Source organism: Lissotriton helveticus, chromosome 1_2 (assembly GCF_964261635.1).
Source record: "Lissotriton helveticus chromosome 1_2, aLisHel1.1, whole genome shotgun sequence".
Classification (NCBI taxonomy): domain Eukaryota; kingdom Metazoa; phylum Chordata; class Amphibia; order Caudata; family Salamandridae; genus Lissotriton; species Lissotriton helveticus.
The window spans coordinates 375,969,176-375,986,693 of NC_136058.1; the positions used below are offsets into that span (position 1 = coordinate 375,969,176).

General features: G+C 47.5%; 25 non-coding genes across 25 annotated transcripts; 8 read left to right on the plus strand and 17 right to left on the minus strand.

Annotated features, from left to right (window-relative positions):
• Positions 1-1,346: 1,346 nt before the first annotated feature.
• TRNAW-CCA (transfer RNA tryptophan (anticodon CCA)) lies at positions 1,347-1,418 on the minus strand. Its single transcript has one exon. It is a non-coding gene; the product is annotated as a tRNA-Trp (tRNA).
• Positions 1,419-1,666: 248 nt separating this feature from the next.
• Positions 1,667-1,740, minus strand: TRNAN-GUU (transfer RNA asparagine (anticodon GUU)). The gene has a single exon. It is a non-coding gene; the product is annotated as a tRNA-Asn (tRNA).
• Positions 1,741-3,787: 2,047 nt separating this feature from the next.
• Positions 3,788-3,859, minus strand: TRNAW-CCA (transfer RNA tryptophan (anticodon CCA)). The gene has a single exon. It is a non-coding gene; the product is annotated as a tRNA-Trp (tRNA).
• A 248-nt stretch (positions 3,860-4,107) lies between these two features.
• On the minus strand, positions 4,108-4,181 carry TRNAN-GUU (transfer RNA asparagine (anticodon GUU)). The gene has a single exon. It is a non-coding gene; the product is annotated as a tRNA-Asn (tRNA).
• A 207-nt stretch (positions 4,182-4,388) lies between these two features.
• Positions 4,389-4,459, plus strand: TRNAG-GCC (transfer RNA glycine (anticodon GCC)). The gene has a single exon. It is a non-coding gene; the product is annotated as a tRNA-Gly (tRNA).
• Positions 4,460-4,530: 71 nt separating this feature from the next.
• Positions 4,531-4,602, minus strand: TRNAW-CCA (transfer RNA tryptophan (anticodon CCA)). The gene has a single exon. It is a non-coding gene; the product is annotated as a tRNA-Trp (tRNA).
• Positions 4,603-6,058: 1,456 nt separating this feature from the next.
• On the plus strand, positions 6,059-6,129 carry TRNAG-GCC (transfer RNA glycine (anticodon GCC)). The gene has a single exon. It is a non-coding gene; the product is annotated as a tRNA-Gly (tRNA).
• A 316-nt stretch (positions 6,130-6,445) lies between these two features.
• Positions 6,446-6,519, minus strand: TRNAN-GUU (transfer RNA asparagine (anticodon GUU)). Its single transcript has one exon. It is a non-coding gene; the product is annotated as a tRNA-Asn (tRNA).
• Positions 6,520-6,726: 207 nt separating this feature from the next.
• TRNAG-GCC (transfer RNA glycine (anticodon GCC)) lies at positions 6,727-6,797 on the plus strand. The gene has a single exon. It is a non-coding gene; the product is annotated as a tRNA-Gly (tRNA).
• Positions 6,798-6,868: 71 nt separating this feature from the next.
• TRNAW-CCA (transfer RNA tryptophan (anticodon CCA)) lies at positions 6,869-6,940 on the minus strand. The gene has a single exon. It is a non-coding gene; the product is annotated as a tRNA-Trp (tRNA).
• Positions 6,941-8,565: 1,625 nt separating this feature from the next.
• On the minus strand, positions 8,566-8,637 carry TRNAW-CCA (transfer RNA tryptophan (anticodon CCA)). The gene has a single exon. It is a non-coding gene; the product is annotated as a tRNA-Trp (tRNA).
• Positions 8,638-8,885: 248 nt separating this feature from the next.
• Positions 8,886-8,959, minus strand: TRNAN-GUU (transfer RNA asparagine (anticodon GUU)). Its single transcript has one exon. It is a non-coding gene; the product is annotated as a tRNA-Asn (tRNA).
• Positions 8,960-9,166: 207 nt separating this feature from the next.
• On the plus strand, positions 9,167-9,237 carry TRNAG-GCC (transfer RNA glycine (anticodon GCC)). The gene has a single exon. It is a non-coding gene; the product is annotated as a tRNA-Gly (tRNA).
• Positions 9,238-9,308: 71 nt separating this feature from the next.
• Positions 9,309-9,380, minus strand: TRNAW-CCA (transfer RNA tryptophan (anticodon CCA)). Its single transcript has one exon. It is a non-coding gene; the product is annotated as a tRNA-Trp (tRNA).
• A 1,626-nt stretch (positions 9,381-11,006) lies between these two features.
• Positions 11,007-11,078, minus strand: TRNAW-CCA (transfer RNA tryptophan (anticodon CCA)). Its single transcript has one exon. It is a non-coding gene; the product is annotated as a tRNA-Trp (tRNA).
• A 248-nt stretch (positions 11,079-11,326) lies between these two features.
• On the minus strand, positions 11,327-11,400 carry TRNAN-GUU (transfer RNA asparagine (anticodon GUU)). Its single transcript has one exon. It is a non-coding gene; the product is annotated as a tRNA-Asn (tRNA).
• A 207-nt stretch (positions 11,401-11,607) lies between these two features.
• Positions 11,608-11,678, plus strand: TRNAG-GCC (transfer RNA glycine (anticodon GCC)). Its single transcript has one exon. It is a non-coding gene; the product is annotated as a tRNA-Gly (tRNA).
• Positions 11,679-11,749: 71 nt separating this feature from the next.
• Positions 11,750-11,821, minus strand: TRNAW-CCA (transfer RNA tryptophan (anticodon CCA)). Its single transcript has one exon. It is a non-coding gene; the product is annotated as a tRNA-Trp (tRNA).
• A 1,456-nt stretch (positions 11,822-13,277) lies between these two features.
• TRNAG-GCC (transfer RNA glycine (anticodon GCC)) lies at positions 13,278-13,348 on the plus strand. Its single transcript has one exon. It is a non-coding gene; the product is annotated as a tRNA-Gly (tRNA).
• A 316-nt stretch (positions 13,349-13,664) lies between these two features.
• On the minus strand, positions 13,665-13,738 carry TRNAN-GUU (transfer RNA asparagine (anticodon GUU)). Its single transcript has one exon. It is a non-coding gene; the product is annotated as a tRNA-Asn (tRNA).
• A 207-nt stretch (positions 13,739-13,945) lies between these two features.
• Positions 13,946-14,016, plus strand: TRNAG-GCC (transfer RNA glycine (anticodon GCC)). Its single transcript has one exon. It is a non-coding gene; the product is annotated as a tRNA-Gly (tRNA).
• A 71-nt stretch (positions 14,017-14,087) lies between these two features.
• On the minus strand, positions 14,088-14,159 carry TRNAW-CCA (transfer RNA tryptophan (anticodon CCA)). The gene has a single exon. It is a non-coding gene; the product is annotated as a tRNA-Trp (tRNA).
• Positions 14,160-15,784: 1,625 nt separating this feature from the next.
• On the minus strand, positions 15,785-15,856 carry TRNAW-CCA (transfer RNA tryptophan (anticodon CCA)). Its single transcript has one exon. It is a non-coding gene; the product is annotated as a tRNA-Trp (tRNA).
• A 529-nt stretch (positions 15,857-16,385) lies between these two features.
• TRNAG-GCC (transfer RNA glycine (anticodon GCC)) lies at positions 16,386-16,456 on the plus strand. The gene has a single exon. It is a non-coding gene; the product is annotated as a tRNA-Gly (tRNA).
• A 71-nt stretch (positions 16,457-16,527) lies between these two features.
• Positions 16,528-16,599, minus strand: TRNAW-CCA (transfer RNA tryptophan (anticodon CCA)). The gene has a single exon. It is a non-coding gene; the product is annotated as a tRNA-Trp (tRNA).
• Between the last annotated feature and the right edge of the window lie 919 nt (positions 16,600-17,518).

Sequence of the window (17,518 nt, forward strand, 5' to 3'; positions counted from 1 at the left end):
CTGTTTACAACCGAACGCGCTAACCATTTGCACCACAGAGGTTAATAACTGTAGCACAGTTCCTGAGACTCAATATATATCTTGATAATTGTGTGCCTGCCTGGAGCTTGTGTTATATAATGCGTCTTTATGCCATACAGCATTTCTCATTTGCTTAGTGTCTTGTTATTGTTGGACGTAATGATGAATAGACTACTGTCTAATGGTCTTAGAGCCAGTATTACTACCGGTCCCAGTGTATGAGACACATACATGACTTTTCTGTTGCCTGCTTAGCATAGCTCCCTGCTCCTCTGTAGGTGTGCTACCAGCCAGTAAGGCCTGTGCCTTGCCCATCAGATGTGTTATGTTAGACTTGACTTCTCTGTGAGCAAAGTCTCCCTCCCATAGCAGGTGCTTTCTCTGAACTCTTGACTTGTAAGACTGCTGGGAAAGGCCCTCCCTAGCCCCTCACTCAGATAGATACATTTACCTTCAGAGCTCAGCTTTGGAGAAAGAGATTGGGGAGAGAGCAAATAGGGGAAGGCCCATGGTGCACACTTTATTTTACATAAAAGCTGGGGCTTGTGGGAGGACAGGGACAAGAGGGTTCTCAGGGAAAGAAATCCCAGGAGTATTGATGGCTAGGCCCTGAAACACAACAATCCCGGATTGGCAAGGCACAATATGCCTGTGCAACAGGCCTGACCCTAGGCTTCCGGAGTTCTTGGTCACAAAAGGCTCCAGTGATCTAAGCCCGACCAGGGCTGTGCCCGACCAGGGCTGTAGGCCGCGTTGGGAGCGCGTTAGGGACGCGTAAAGGGACGCAGGGTGCAGAACTCTGCCCGTTTCACCCCAGCATTTAGGGGAGGACACAGAATCTGGGAAAGCCAGTGGGAAGGATTTTCCAGGAGGAGAGTTCAGTGAGATAATCTGAAACACAATAGTGCTGGTGATCTGGCGGGTGCATTCTGTGAACCACTTTTGTCGGGAGCAGCCTGCCATCATGCCCTGATAAACACAACTCTAGTCCCAAGCCAGTGACCTCAGCAAATGCAAAGACATTCATAGTTATAGTCTCCTGCATCTGATTCTTGCCATCTTCATGTGAAACGTTGGCGTTATCATATCTGCTGCGCACACTTTGTTCATATGTGTACAATTTAAGTGTGTGCACCTGATCACTGTCTTGGGCAGAGCTCTGCCTGTGAACAACCCATGTGAAGCATTGGTGGTTCAGTGGTAGAATTCTCGCCTGCCACGCGGGAGGCCCGGGTTAGATTCCTGGCCAATGCAAGACTGCTTTCTTTTGACTTTGTTTTCGAAAGGAAATATATGACCTCAGTGGGGAATGAAATGGTAAGCAGTGACCCCGACGTGATTTGAACACGCAACCTTCTGATCTGGAGTCAGACGCGCTACCGTTGCGCCACGAGGTCCTTACACTTACAGCTTTCGGAGCCAGATCAACAAATGCTGTGGGCCTTTTGACTTATTTTCCCCTCCTCATATGCCTACAGTTGTATTACAGAGCTTGACCTTTTGTTTTCTATCCTAATTATGAAATTGACTGCAGGTGCCGAGAGAACGCAGAGAATTGAAATATTCAGGGAAAGGGTGTCCAGCAGGAGAGAGCAAAGGTATGTATCTGTTTTCCATTCAAGTGTTTCATTCAGGCAAAATAATACGTCCCTGGGTGGGCTTGAACCACCAACCTTTCGGTTAACAGCCGAACGCGCTAACCGATTGCGCCACAGAGACGAGTGACTACAGCATCTTTCCTTAGACTCAATATATATCTTGATATGTACGTGCCTGCCTGGAGCTTGTCTTATATAAGCCATCATCATGTGAAACTTTGGCGTTGTCATGTCTGCTGCGCACACTTTGTTCATCTGTGTACAATTTAAGTGTGTGCACCTGATCACTGTCTTGGACAGAGCTATGCCTGTGAACTCCCCATGTGAAGCATATGTGGTTAAGTGGTAGAATTCTCGCCTGCCACGCGGGAGGCCCGGGTTCGATTCCCGGCCAATGCAAGGCTGTGTTCCTTTGACTTTGTTTTCGAAAGGAAATATATGAACTCAGTGGGGAATAAAATGGTAAGCAGTGACCCCGACGTGATTTGACCACACAACCTTCTGATCTGGAGTCAGACGCGCTACCGTTGCGCCACAAGGTCCTTACACTTACAGCCTTCAAGCCAGATCAACAAATGCTGATGGCCTTTTGACTTATTTTCCCCTCCTCATATGCCTACAGTTGTATTACAGGGCTAGGCCTTTTGTTTTCTATCCTAATTATGAAATTGACTGCAGGTGCAGAGAGAACGCAGAGGATTGAAATGTTCAGATAAAGGGTCTTAAGCAGGAGAGAGCAGAGGTACGTATCTGTGTTTCATTAAAGTGTTTCATGCCGGCAAAAAGGATACTTCCCTGGGTGGGCTTGAACCACCAACCTTTCTGTTAACAACCAAACGCGCTAACCATTTGCACCACAGAGGTTAATAACTGTAGCACAGTTCCTGAGACTCAATATATATCTTGATAATTGTGTGCCTGCCTGGAGCTTGTGTTATATAATGCGTCTTTATGCCATACAGCATTTCTCATTTGCTTAGTGTCTTGTTATTGTTGGACGTAATGATGAATAGACTACTGTCTAATGGTCTTAGAGCCAGTATTACTACCGGTCCCAGTGTATGAGACACATACATGACTTTTCTGTTGCCTGCTTAGCATAGCTCCCTGCTCCTCTGTAGGTGTGCTACCAGCCAGTAAGGCGTGTGCCTTGCCCATCAGATGTGTTATGTTAGACTTGACTTCTCTGTGAGCAAAGTCTCCCTCCCATAGCAGGTGCTTTCTCTGAACTCTTGACTTGTAAGACTGCTGGGAAAGGCCCTCCCTAGCCCCTCACTCAGATAGATACATTTACCTTCAGAGCTCAGCTTTGGAGAAAGAGATTGGGGAGAGAGCAAATAGGGGAAGGCCCATGGTGCACACTTTATTTTACATAAAAGCTGGGGCTTGTGGGAGGACAGGGACAAGAGGGTTCTCAGGGAAAGAAATCCCAGGAGTATTGATGGCTAGGCCCTGAAACACAACAATCCCGGATTGGCAAGGCACAATATGCCTGTGCAACAGGCCTGACCCTAGGCTTCCGGAGTTCTTGGTCACAAAAGGCTCCAGTGATCTAAGCCCGACCAGGGCTGTGCCCGACCAGGGCTGTAGGCCGCGTTGGGAGCGCGTTAGGGACGTGTAAAGGGACGCAGGGCGCAGAACTCTGCCCGTTTCACCCCAGCATTTAGGGGAGGACACAGAATCTGGGAAAGCCAGTGGGAAGGATTTTCCAGGAGGAGAGTTCAGTGAGATAATCTGAAACACAATAGTGCTGGTGATCTGGCGGGTGCATTCTGTGAACCACTTTTGTCGGGAGCAGCCTGCCATCATGCCCTGATAAACACAACTCTAGTCCCAAGCCAGTGACCTCAGCAAATGCAAAGACATTCATAGTTATAGTCTCCTGCATCTGATTCTTGCCATCTTCATGTGAAACGTTGGCGTTATCATGTCTGCTGCGCACACTTTGTTCATATGTGTACAATTTAAGTGTGTGCACCTGATCACTGTCTTGGGCAGAGCTCTGCCTGTGAACAACCCATGTGAAGCATTGGTGGTTCAGTGGTAGAATTCTCGCCTGCCACGCGGGAGGCCCGGGTTCGATTCCCAGCCAATGCAAGACTGCTTTCTTTTGACTTTGTTTTCGAAAGGAAATATATGACCTCAGTGGGGAATAAAATGGTAAGCAGTGACCCCGACGTGATTTGAACACGCAACCTTCTGATCTGGAGTCAGACGCGCTACCGTTGCGCCACGAGGTCCTTACACTTACAGCTTTCGGAGCCAGATCAACAAATGCTGTGGGCCTTTTGACTTATTTTCCCCTCCTCATATGCCTACAGTTGTATTACAGAGCTTGACCTTTTGTTTTCTATCCTAATTATGAAATTGACTGCAGGTGCCGAGAGAACGCAGAGAATTGAAATATTCAGGGAAAGGGTGTCCAGCAGGAGAGAGCAAAGGTATGTATCTGTTTTCCATTCAAGTGTTTCATTCAGGCAAAATAATACGTCCCTGGGTGGGCTTGAACCACCAACCTTTCGGTTAACAGCCGAACGCGCTAACCGATTGCGCCACAGAGACGAGTGACTACAGCATCTTTCCTTAGACTCAATATATATCTTGATATGTATGTGCCTGCCTGGAGCTTGTCTTATATAAGCCATCATCATGTGAAACGTTGGCGTTGTCATGTCTGCTGCGCACACTTTGTTCATATGTGTACAATTTAAGTGTGTGCACCTGATCACTGTCTTGGACAGAGCTATGCCTGTGAACTCCCCATGTGAAGCATTGGTGGTTCAGTGGTAGAATTCTCGCCTGCCACGCGGGAGGCCCGGGTTCGATTCCCGGCCAATGCAAGGCTGCGTTCCTTTGACTTTGTTTTCGAAAGGAAATATATGAACTCAGTGGGGAATAAAATGGTAAGCAGTGACCCCGACGTGATTTGACCACGCAACCTTCTGATCTGGAGTCAGACGCGCTACCGTTGCGCCACAAGGTCCTTACACTTACAGCCTTCAAGCCAGATCAACAAATGCTGATGGCCTTTTGACTTCTTTTCCCCTCCTCATATGCCTACAGTTGTATTACAGGGCTAGGCCTTTTGTTTTCTATCCTAATTATGAAATTGACTGCAGGTGCAGAGAGAACGCAGAGGATTGAAATGTTCAGATAAAGGGTCTTAAGCAGGAGAGAGCAGAGGTACGTATCTGTGTTTCATTAAAGTGTTTCATGCCGGCAAAAAGGATACTTCCCTGGGTGGGCTTGAACCACCAACCTTTCTGTTAACAACCGAACGCGCTAACCATTTGCACCACAGAGGTTAATAACTGTAGCGCAGTTCCTGAGACTCAATATATATCTTGATAATTGTGTGCCTGCCTGGAGCTTGTGTTATATAATGCGTCTTTATGCCATACAGCATTTCTCATTTGCTTAGTGTCTTGTTATTGTTGGACGTAATGATGAATAGACTACTGTCTAATGGTCTTAGAGCCAGTATTACTACCGGTCCCAGTGTATGAGACACATACATGACTTTTCTGTTGCCTGCTTAGCATAGCTCCCTGCTCCTCTGTAGGTGTGCTACCAGCCAGTAAGGCGTGTGCCTTGCCCATCAGATGTGTTATGTTAGACTTGACTTCTCTGTGAGCAAAGTCTCCATCCCATAGCAGGTGCTTTCTCTGAACTCTTGACTTGTAAGACTGCTGGGAAAGGCCCTCCCTAGCCCCTCACTCAGATAGATACATTTACCTTCAGAGCTCAGCTTTGGAGAAAGAGATTGGGGAGAGAGCAAATAGGGGAAGGCCCATGGTGCACACTTTATTTTACATAAAAGCTGGGGCTTGTGGGAGGACAGGGACAAGAGGGTTCTCAGGGAAAGAAATCCCAGGAGTATTGATGGCTAGGCCCTGAAACACAACAATCCCGGATTGGCAAGGCACAATATGCCTGTGCAACAGGCCTGACCCTAGGCTTCCGGAGTTCTTGGTCACAAAAGGCTCCAGTGATCTAAGCCCGACCAGGGCTGTAGGCCGCGTTGGGAGCGCGTTAGGGACGCAGGGCGCAGAACTCTGCCCGTTTCACCCCAGCATTTAGGGGAGGACACAGAATCTGGGAAAGCCAGTGGGAAGGATTTTCCAGGAGGAGAGTTCAGTGAGATAATCTGAAACACAATAGTGCTGGTGATCTGGCGGGTGCATTCTGTGAACCACTTTTGTCGGGAGCAGCCTGCCATCATGCCCTGATAAACACAACTCTAGTCCCAAGCCAGTGACCTCAGCAAATGCAAAGACATTCATAGTTATAGTCTCCTGCATCTGATTCTTGCCATCTTCATGTGAAACGTTGGCGTTATCATGTCTGCTGCGCACACTTTGTTCATATGTGTACAATTTAAGTGTGTGCACCTGATCACTGTCTTGGGCAGAGCTCTGCCTGTGAACAACCCATGTGAAGCATTGGTGGTTCAGTGGTAGAATTCTCGCCTGCCACGCGGGAGGCCCGGGTTCGATTCCCGGCCAATGCAAGACTGCTTTCTTTTGACTTTGTTTTCGAAAGGAAATATATGACCTCAGTGGGGAATAAAATGGTAAGCAGTGACCCCGACGTGATTTGAACACGCAACCTTCTGATCTGGAGTCAGACGCTTATTTTCCCCTCCTCATATGCCTACAGTTGTATTACAGAGCTTGACCTTTTGTTTTCTATCCTAATTATGAAATTGACTGCAGGTGCCGAGAGAACGCAGAGAATTGAAATATTCAGGGAAAGGGTGTCCAGCAGGAGAGAGCAAAGGTATGTATCTGTTTTCCATTCAAGTGTTTCATTCAGGCAAAATAATACGTCCCTGGGTGGGCTTGAACCACCAACCTTTCGGTTAACAGCCGAACGCGCTAACCGATTGCGCCACAGAGACGAGTGACTACAGCATCTTTCCTTAGACTAAATATATATCTTGATATGTACGTGCCTGCCTGGAGCTTGTCTTATATAAGCCATCATCATGTGAAACTTTGGCGTTGTCATGTCTGCTGCGCACACTTTGTTCATCTGTGTACAATTTAAGTGTGTGCACCTGATCACTGTCTTGGACAGAGCTATGCCTGTGAACTCCCCATGTGAAGCATTGGTGGTTCAGTGGTAGAATTCTCGCCTGCCACGCGGGAGGCCCGGGTTCGATTCCCGGCCAATGCAAGGCTGCGTTCCTTTGACTTTGTTTTCGAAAGGAAATATATGAACTCAGTGGGGAATAAAATGGTAAGCAGTGACCCCGACGTGATTTGACCACGCAACCTTCTGATCTGGAGTCAGACGCGCTACCGTTGCGCCACAAGGTCCTTACACTTACAGCCTTCAAGCCAGATCAACAAATGCTGATGGCCTTTTGACTTATTTTCCCCTCCTCATATGCCTACAGTTGTATTACAGGGCTAGGCCTTTTGTTTTCTATCCTAATTATGAAATTGACTGCAGGTGCAGAGAGAACGCAGAGGATTGAAATGTTCAGATAAAGGGTCTTAAGCAGGAGAGAGCAGAGGTACGTATCTGTGTTTCATTAAAGTGTTTCATGCCGGCAAAAGGATACTTCCCTGGGTGGGCTTGAACCACCAACCTTTCTGTTAACAACCAAACGCGCTAACCATTTGCACCACAGAGGTTAATAACTGTAGCACAGTTCCTGAGACTCAATATATATCTTGATAATTGTGTGCCTGCCTGGAGCTTGTGTTATATAATGCGTCTTTATGCCATACAGCATTTCTCATTTGCTTAGTGTCTTGTTATTGTTGGACGTAATGATGAATAGACTACTGTCTAATGGTCTTAGAGCCAGTATTACTACCGGTCCCAGTGTATGAGACACATACATGACTTTTCTGTTGCCTGCTTAGCATAGCTCCCTGCTCCTCTGTAGGTGTGCTACCAGCCAGTAAGGCGTGTGCCTTGCCCATCAGATGTGTTATGTTAGACTTGACTTCTCTGTGAGCAAAGTCTCCCTCCCATAGCAGGTGCTTTCTCTGAACTCTTGACTTGTAAGACTGCTGGGAAAGGCCCTCCCTAGCCCCTCACTCAGATAGATACATTTACCTTCAGAGCTCAGCTTTGGAGAAAGAGATTGGGGAGAGAGCAAATAGGGGAAGGCCCATGGTGCACACTTTATTTTACATAAAAGCTGGGGCTTGTGGGAGGACAGGGACAAGAGGGTTCTCAGGGAAAGAAATCCCAGGAGTATTGATGGCTAGGCCCTGAAACACAACAATCCCGGATTGGCAAGGCACAATATGCCTGTGCAACAGGCCTGACCCTAGGCTTCCGGAGTTCTTGGTCACAAAAGGCTCCAGTGATCTAAGCCCGACCAGGGCTGTGCCCGACCAGGGCTGTAGGCCGCGTTGGGAGCGCGTTAGGGACGTGTAAAGGGACGCAGGGCGCAGAACTCTGCCCGTTTCACCCCAGCATTTAGGGGAGGACACAGAATCTGGGAAAGCCAGTGGGAAGGATTTTCCAGGAGGAGAGTTCAGTGAGATAATCTGAAACACAATAGTGCTGGTGATCTGGCGGGTGCATTCTGTGAACCACTTTTGTCGGGAGCAGCCTGCCATCATGCCCTGATAAACACAACTCTAATCCCAAGCCAGTGACCTCAGCAAATGCAAAGACATTCATAGTTATAGTCTCCTGCATCTGATTCTTGCCATCTTCATGTGAAACGTTGGCGTTATCATGTCTGCTGCGCACACTTTGTTCATATGTGTACAATTTAAGTGTGTGCACCTGATCACTGTCTTGGGCAGAGCTCTGCCTGTGAACAACCCATGTGAAGCATTGGTGGTTCAGTGGTAGAATTCTCGCCTGCCACGCGGGAGGCCCGGGTTCGATTCCTGGCCAATGCAAGACTGCCTTCTTTTGACTTTGTTTTCGAAAGGAAATATATGACCTCAGTGGGGAATAAAATGGTAAGCAGTGACCCCGACGTGATTTGAACACGCAACCTTCTGATCTGGAGTCAGACGCGCTACCGTTGCGCCACGAGGTCCTTACACTTACAGCTTTCGGAGCCAGATCAACAAATGCTGTGGGCCTTTTGACTTATTTTCCCCTCCTCATATGCCTACAGTTGTATTACAGAGCTTGACCTTTTGTTTTCTATCCTAATTATGAAATTGACTGCAGGTGCCGAGAGAACGCAGAGAATTGAAATATTCAGGGAAAGGTTGTCCAGCAGGAGAGAGCAAAGGTATGTATCTGTTTTCCATTCAAGTGTTTCATTCAGGCAAAATAATACACCCCTGGGTGGGCTTGAACCACCAACCTTTCGGTTAACAGCCGAACGCGCTAACAGATTGCGCCACAGAGACGAGTGACTACAGCATCTTTCCTTAGACTCAATATATATCTTGATATGTATGTGCCTGCCTGGAGCTTGTCTTATATAAGCCATCATCATGTGAAACTTTGGCGTTGTCATGTCTGCTGCGCACACTTTGTTCATATGTGTACAATTTAAGTGTGTGCACCTGATCACTGTCTTGGACAGAGCTATGCCTGTGAACTCCCCATGTGAAGCATTGGTGGTTCAGTGGTAGAATTCTCGCCTGCCACGCGGGAGGCCCGGGTTCGATTCCCGGCCAATGCAAGGCTGCGTTCCTTTGACTTTGTTTTCGAAAGGAAATATATGAACTCAGTGGGGAATAAAATGGTAAGCAGTGACCCCGACGTGATTTGACCACGCAACCTTCTGATCTGGAGTCAGACGCGCTACCGTTGCGCCACAAGGTCCTTACACTTACAGCCTTCAAGCCAGATCAACAAATGCTGATGGCCTTTTGACTTATTTTCCCCTCCTCATATGCCTACAGTTGTATTACAGGGCTAGGCCTTTTGTTTTCTATCCTAATTATGAAATTGACTGCAGGTGCAGAGAGAACGCAGAGGATTGAAATGTTCAGATAAAGGGTCTTAAGCAGGAGAGAGCAGAGGTACGTATCTGTGTTTCATTAAAGTGTTTCATGCCGGCAAAAAGGATACTTCCCTGGGTGGGCTTGAACCACCAACCTTTCTGTTAACAACCAAACGCGCTAACCATTTGCACCACAGAGGTTAATAACTGTAGCACAGTTCCTGAGACTCAATATATATCTTGATAATTGTGTGCCTGCCTGGAGCTTGTGTTATATAATGCGTCTTTATGCCATACAGCATTTCTCATTTGCTTAGTGTCTTGTTATTGTTGGACGTAATGATGAATAGACTACTGTCTAATGGTCTTAGAGCCAGTATTACTACCGGTCCCAGTGTATGAGACACATACATGACTTTTCTGTTGCCTGCTTAGCATAGCTCCCTGCTCCTCTGTAGGTGTGCTACCAGCCAGTAAGGCGTGTGCCTTGCCCATCAGATGTGTTATGTTAGACTTGACTTCTCTGTGAGCAAAGTCTCCCTCCCATAGCAGGTGCTTTCTCTGAACTCTTGACTTGTAAGACTGCTGGGAAAGGCCCTCCCTAGCCCCTCACTCAGATAGATACATTTACCTTCAGAGCTCAGCTTTGGAGAAAGAGATTGGGGAGAGAGCAAATAGGGGAAGGCCCATGGTGCACACTTTATTTTACATAAAAGCTGGGGCTTGTGGGAGGACAGGGACAAGAGGGTTCTCAGGGAAAGAAATCCCAGGAGTATTGATGGCTAGGCCCTGAAACACAACAATCCCGGATTGGCAAGGCACAATATGCCTGTGCAACAGGCCTGACCCTAGGCTTCCGGAGTTCTTGGTCACAAAAGGCTCCAGTGATCTAAGCCCGACCAGGGCTGTGCCCGACCAGGGCTGTAGGCCGCGTTGGGAGCGCGTTAGGGACGTGTAAAGGGACGCAGGGCGCAGAACTCTGCCCGTTTCACCCCAGCATTTAGGGGAGGACACAGAATCTGGGAAAGCCAGTGGGAAGGATTTTCCAGGAGGAGAGTTCAGTGAGATAATCTGAAACACAATAGTGCTGGTGATCTGGCGGGTGCATTCTGTGAACCACTTTTGTCGGGAGCAGCCTGCCATCATGCCCTGATAAACACAACTCTAATCCCAAGCCAGTGACCTCAGCAAATGCAAAGACATTCATAGTTATAGTCTCCTGCATCTGATTCTTGCCATCTTCATGTGAAACGTTGGCGTTATCATGTCTGCTGCGCACACTTTGTTCATATGTGTACAATTTAAGTGTGTGCACCTGATCACTGTCTTGGGCAGAGCTCTGCCTGTGAACAACCCATGTGAAGCATTGGTGGTTCAGTGGTAGAATTCTCGCCTGCCACGCGGGAGGCCCGGGTTCGATTCCTGGCCAATGCAAGACTGCCTTCTTTTGACTTTGTTTTCGAAAGGAAATATATGACCTCAGTGGGGAATAAAATGGTAAGCAGTGACCCCGACGTGATTTGAACACTCAACCTTCTGATCTGGAGTCAGACGCGCTACCGTTGCGCCACGAGGTCCTTACACTTACAGCTTTCGGAGCCAGATCAACAAATGCTGTGGGCCTTTTGACTTATTTTCCCCTCCTCATATGCCTACAGTTGTATTACAGAGCTTGACCTTTTGTTTTCTATCCTAATTATGAAATTGACTGCAGGTGCCGAGAGAACGCAGAGAATTGAAATATTCAGGGAAAGGTTGTCCAGCAGGAGAGAGCAAAGGTATGTATCTGTTTTCCATTCAAGTGTTTCATTCAGGCAAAATAATACATCCCTGGGTGGGCTTGAACCACCAACCTTTCGGTTAACAGCCGAACGCGCTAACCGATTGCGCCACAGAGACGAGTGACTACAGCATCTTTCCTTAGACTCAATATATATCTTGATATGTATGTGCCTGCCTGGAGCTTGTCTTATATAAGCCATCATCATGTGAAACTTTGGCGTTGTCATGTCTGCTGCGCACACTTTGTTCATATGTGTACAATTTAAGTGTGTGCACCTGATCACTGTCTTGGACAGAGCTATGCCTGTGAACTCCCCATGTGAAGCATTGGTGGTTCAGTGGTAGAATTCTCGCCTGCCACGCGGGAGGCCCGGGTTCGATTCCCGGCCAATGCAAGGCTGCGTTCCTTTGACTTTGTTTTCGAAAGGAAATATATGAACTCAGTGGGGAATAAAATGGTAAGCAGTGACCCCGACGTGATTTGACCACGCAACCTTCTGATCTGGAGTCAGACGCGCTACCGTTGCGCCACAAGGTCCTTACACTTACAGCCTTCAAGCCAGATCAACAAATGCTGATGGCCTTTTGACTTCTTTTCCCCTCCTCATATGCCTACAGTTGTATTACAGGGCTAGGCCTTTTGTTTTCTATCCTAATTATGAAATTGACTGCAGGTGCAGAGAGAACGCAGAGGATTGAAATGTTCAGATAAAGGGTCTTAAGCAGGAGAGAGCAGAGGTACGTATCTGTGTTTCATTAAAGTGTTTCATGCCGGCAAAAAGGATACTTCCCTGGGTGGGCTTGAACCACCAACCTTTCTGTTAACAACCGAACGCGCTAACCATTTGCACCACAGAGGTTAATAACTGTAGCGCAGTTCCTGAGACTCAATATATATCTTGATAATTGTGTGCCTGCCTGGAGCTTGTGTTATATAATGCGTCTTTATGCCATACAGCATTTCTCATTTGCTTAGTGTCTTGTTATTGTTGGACGTAATGATGAATAGACTACTGTCTAATGGTCTTAGAGCCAGTATTACTACCGGTCCCAGTGTATGAGACACATACATGACTTTTCTGTTGCCTGCTTAGCATAGCTCCCTGCTCCTCTGTAGGTGTGCTACCAGCCAGTAAGGCGTGTGCCTTGCCCATCAGATGTGTTATGTTAGACTTGACTTCTCTGTGAGCAAAGTCTCCCTCCCATAGCAGGTGCTTTCTCTGAACTCTTGACTTGTAAGACTGCTGGGAAAGGCCCTCCCTAGCCCCTCACTCAGATAGATACATTTACCTTCAGAGCTCAGCTTTGGAGAAAGAGATTGGGGAGAGAGCAAATAGGGGAAGGCCCATGGTGCACACTTTATTTTACATAAAAGCTGGGGCTTGTGGGAGGACAGGGACAAGAGGGTTCTCAGGGAAAGAAATCCCAGGAGTATTGATGGCTAGGCCCTGAAACACAACAATCCCGGATTGGCAAGGCACAATATGCCTGTGCAACAGGCCTGACCCTAGGCTTCCGGAGTTCTTGGTCACAAAAGGCTCCAGTGATCTAAGCCCGACCAGGGCTGTAGGCCGCGTTGGGAGCGCGTTAGGGACGCAGGGCGCAGAACTCTGCCCGTTTCACCCCAGCATTTAGGGGAGGACACAGAATCTGGGAAAGCCAGTGGGAAGGATTTTCCAGGAGGAGAGTTCAGTGAGATAATCTGAAACACAATAGTGCTGGTGATCTGGCGGGTGCATTCTGTGAACCACTTTTGTCGGGAGCAGCCTGCCATCATGCCCTGATAAACACAACTCTAGTCCCAAGCCAGTGACCTCAGCAAATGCAAAGACATTCATAGTTATAGTCTCCTGCATCTGATTCTTGCCATCTTCATGTGAAACGTTGGCGTTATCATGTCTGCTGCGCACACTTTGTTCATATGTGTACAATTTAAGTGTGTGCACCTGATCACTGTCTTGGGCAGAGCTCTGCCTGTGAACAACCCATGTGAAGCATTGGTGGTTCAGTGGTAGAATTCTCGCCTGCCACGCGGGAGGCCCGGGTTCGATTCCCGGCCAATGCAAGACTGCTTTCTTTTGACTTTGTTTTCGAAAGGAAATATATGACCTCAGTGGGGAATAAAATGGTAAGCAGTGACCCCGACGTGATTTGAACACGCAACCTTCTGATCTGGAGTCAGACGCTTATTTTCCCCTCCTCATATGCCTACAGTTGTATTACAGAGCTTGACCTTTTGTTTTCTATCCTAATTATGAAATTGACTGCAGGTGCCGAGAGAACGCAGAGAATTGAAATATTCAGGGAAAGGGTGTCCAGCAGGAGAGAGCAAAGGTATGTATCTGTTTTCCATTCAAGTGTTTCATTCAGGCAAAATAATACGTCCCTGGGTGGGCTTGAACCACCAACCTTTCGGTTAACAGCCGAACGCGCTAACCGATTGCGCCACAGAGACGAGTGACTACAGCATCTTTCCTTAGACTAAATATATATCTTGATATGTACGTGCCTGCCTGGAGCTTGTCTTATATAAGCCATCATCATGTGAAACTTTGGCGTTGTCATGTCTGCTGCGCACACTTTGTTCATCTGTGTACAATTTAAGTGTGTGCACCTGATCACTGTCTTGGACAGAGCTATGCCTGTGAACTCCCCATGTGAAGCATTGGTGGTTCAGTGGTAGAATTCTCGCCTGCCACGCGGGAGGCCCGGGTTCGATTCCCGGCCAATGCAAGGCTGCGTTCCTTTGACTTTGTTTTCGAAAGGAAATATATGAACTCAGTGGGGAATAAAATGGTAAGCAGTGACCCCGACGTGATTTGACCACGCAACCTTCTGATCTGGAGTCAGACGCGCTACCGTTGCGCCACAAGGTCCTTACACTTACAGCCTTCAAGCCAGATCAACAAATGCTGATGGCCTTTTGACTTATTTTCCCCTCCTCATATGCCTACAGTTGTATTACAGGGCTAGGCCTTTTGTTTTCTATCCTAATTATGAAATTGACTGCAGGTGCAGAGAGAACGCAGAGGATTGAAATGTTCAGATAAAGGGTCTTAAGCAGGAGAGAGCAGAGGTACGTATCTGTGTTTCATTAAAGTGTTTCATGCCGGCAAAAGGATACTTCCCTGGGTGGGCTTGAACCACCAACCTTTCTGTTAACAACCAAACGCGCTAACCATTTGCACCACAGAGGTTAATAACTGTAGCACAGTTCCTGAGACTCAATATATATCTTGATAATTGTGTGCCTGCCTGGAGCTTGTGTTATATAATGCGTCTTTATGCCATACAGCATTTCTCATTTGCTTAGTGTCTTGTTATTGTTGGACGTAATGATGAATAGACTACTGTCTAATGGTCTTAGAGCCAGTATTACTACCGGTCCCAGTGTATGAGACACATACATGACTTTTCTGTTGCCTGCTTAGCATAGCTCCCTGCTCCTCTGTAGGTGTGCTACCAGCCAGTAAGGCGTGTGCCTTGCCCATCAGATGTGTTATGTTAGACTTGACTTCTCTGTGAGCAAAGTCTCCCTCCCATAGCAGGTGCTTTCTCTGAACTCTTGACTTGTAAGACTGCTGGGAAAGGCCCTCCCTAGCCCCTCACTCAGATAGATACATTTACCTTCAGAGCTCAGCTTTGGAGAAAGAGATTGGGGAGAGAGCAAATAGGGGAAGGCCCATGGTGCACACTTTATTTTACATAAAAGCTGGGGCTTGTGGGAGGACAGGGACAAGAGGGTTCTCAGGGAAAGAAATCCCAGGAGTATTGATGGCTAGGCCCTGAAACACAACAATCCCGGATTGGCAAGGCACAATATGCCTGTGCAACAGGCCTGACCCTAGGCTTCCGGAGTTCTTGGTCACAAAAGGCTCCAGTGATCTAAGCCCGACCAGGGCTGTGCCCGACCAGGGCTGTAGGCCGCGTTGGGAGCGCGTTAGGGACGTGTAAAGGGACGCAGGGCGCAGAACTCTGCCCGTTTCACCCCAGCATTTAGGGGAGGACACAGAATCTGGGAAAGCCAGTGGGAAGGATTTTCCAGGAGGAGAGTTCAGTGAGATAATCTGAAACACAATAGTGCTGGTGATCTGGCGGGTGCATTCTGTGAACCACTTTTGTCGGGAGCAGCCTGCCATCATGCCCTGATAAACACAACTCTAATCCCAAGCCAGTGACCTCAGCAAATGCAAAGACATTCATAGTTATAGTCTCCTGCATCTGATTCTTGCCATCTTCATGTGAAACGTTGGCGTTATCATGTCTGCTGCGCACACTTTGTTCATATGTGTACAATTTAAGTGTGTGCACCTGATCACTGTCTTGGGCAGAGCTCTGCCTGTGAACAACCCATGTGAAGCATTGGTGGTTCAGTGGTAGAATTCTCGCCTGCCACGCGGGAGGCCCGGGTTCGATTCCTGGCCAATGCAAGACTGCCTTCTTTTGACTTTGTTTTCGAAAGGAAATATATGACCTCAGTGGGGAATAAAATGGTAAGCAGTGACCCCGACGTGATTTGAACACGCAACCTTCTGATCTGGAGTCAGACGCGCTACCGTTGCGCCACGAGGTCCTTACACTTACAGCTTTCGGAGCCAGATCAACAAATGCTGTGGGCCTTTTGACTTATTTTCCCCTCCTCATATGCCTACAGTTGTATTACAGAGCTTGACCTTTTGTTTTCTATCCTAATTATGAAATTGACTGCAGGTGCCGAGAGAACGCAGAGAATTGAAATATTCAGGGAAAGGTTGTCCAGCAGGAGAGAGCAAAGGTATGTATCTGTTTTCCATTCAAGTGTTTCATTCAGGCAAAATAATACACCCCTGGGTGGGCTTGAACCACCAACCTTTCGGTTAACAGCCGAACGCGCTAACAGATTGCCCCACAGAGACGAGTGACTACAGCATCTTTCCTTAGACTCAATATATATCTTGATATGTATGTGCCTGCCTGGAGCTTGTCTTATATAAGCCATCATCATGTGAAACTTTGGCGTTGTCATGTCTGCTGCGCACACTTTGTTCATATGTGTACAATTTAAGTGTGTGCACCTGATCACTGTCTTGGACAGAGCTATGCCTGTGAACTCCCCATGTGAAGCATTGGTGGTTCAGTGGTAGAATTCTCGCCTGCCACGCGGGAGGCCCGGGTTCGATTCCCGGCCAATGCAAGGCTGCGTTCCTTTGACTTTGTTTTCGAAAGGAAATATATGAACTCAGTGGGGAATAAAATGGTAAGCAGTGACCCCGACGTGATTTGACCACGCAACCTTCTGATCTGGAGTCAGACGCGCTACCGTTGCGCCACAAGGTCCTTACACTTACAGCCTTCAAGCCAGATCAACAAATGCTGATGGCCTTTTGACTTATTTTCCCCTCCTCATATGCCTACAGTTGTATTACAGGGCTAGGCCTTTTGTTTTCTATCCTAATTATGAAATTGACTGCAGGTGCAGAGAGAACGCAGAGGATTGAAATGTTCAGATAAAGGGTCTTAAGCAGGAGAGAGCAGAGGTACGTATCTGTGTTTCATTAAAGTGTTTCATGCCGGCAAAAAGGATACTTCCCTGGGTGGGCTTGAACCACCAACCTTTCTGTTAACAACCAAACGCGCTAACCATTTGCACCACAGAGGTTAATAACTGTAGCACAGTTCCTGAGACTCAATATATATCTTGATAATTGTGTGCCTGCCTGGAGCTTGTGTTATATAATGCGTCTTTATGCCATACAGCATTTCTCATTTGCTTAGTGTCTTGTTATTGTTGGACGTAATGATGAATAGACTACTGTCTAATGGTCTTAGAGCCAGTATTACTACCGGTCCCAGTGTATGAGACACATACATGACTTTTCTGTTGCCTGCTTAGCATAGCTCCCTGCTCCTCTGTAGGTGTGCTACCAGCCAGTAAGGCGTGTGCCTTGCCCATCAGATGTGTTATGTTAGACTTGACTTCTCTGTGAGCAAAGTCTCCCTCCCATAGCAGGTGCTTTCTCTGAACTCTTGACTTGTAAGACTGCTGGGAAAGGCCCTCCCTAGCCCCTCACTCAGATAGATACATTTACCTTCAGAGCTCAGCTTTGGAGAAAGAGATTGGGGAGAGAGCAAATAGGGGAAGGCCCATGGTGCACACTTTATTTTACATAAAAGCTGGGGCTTGTGGGAGGACAGGGACAAGAGGGTTCTCAGGGAAAGAAATCCCAGGAGTATTGATGGCTAGGCCCTGAAACAC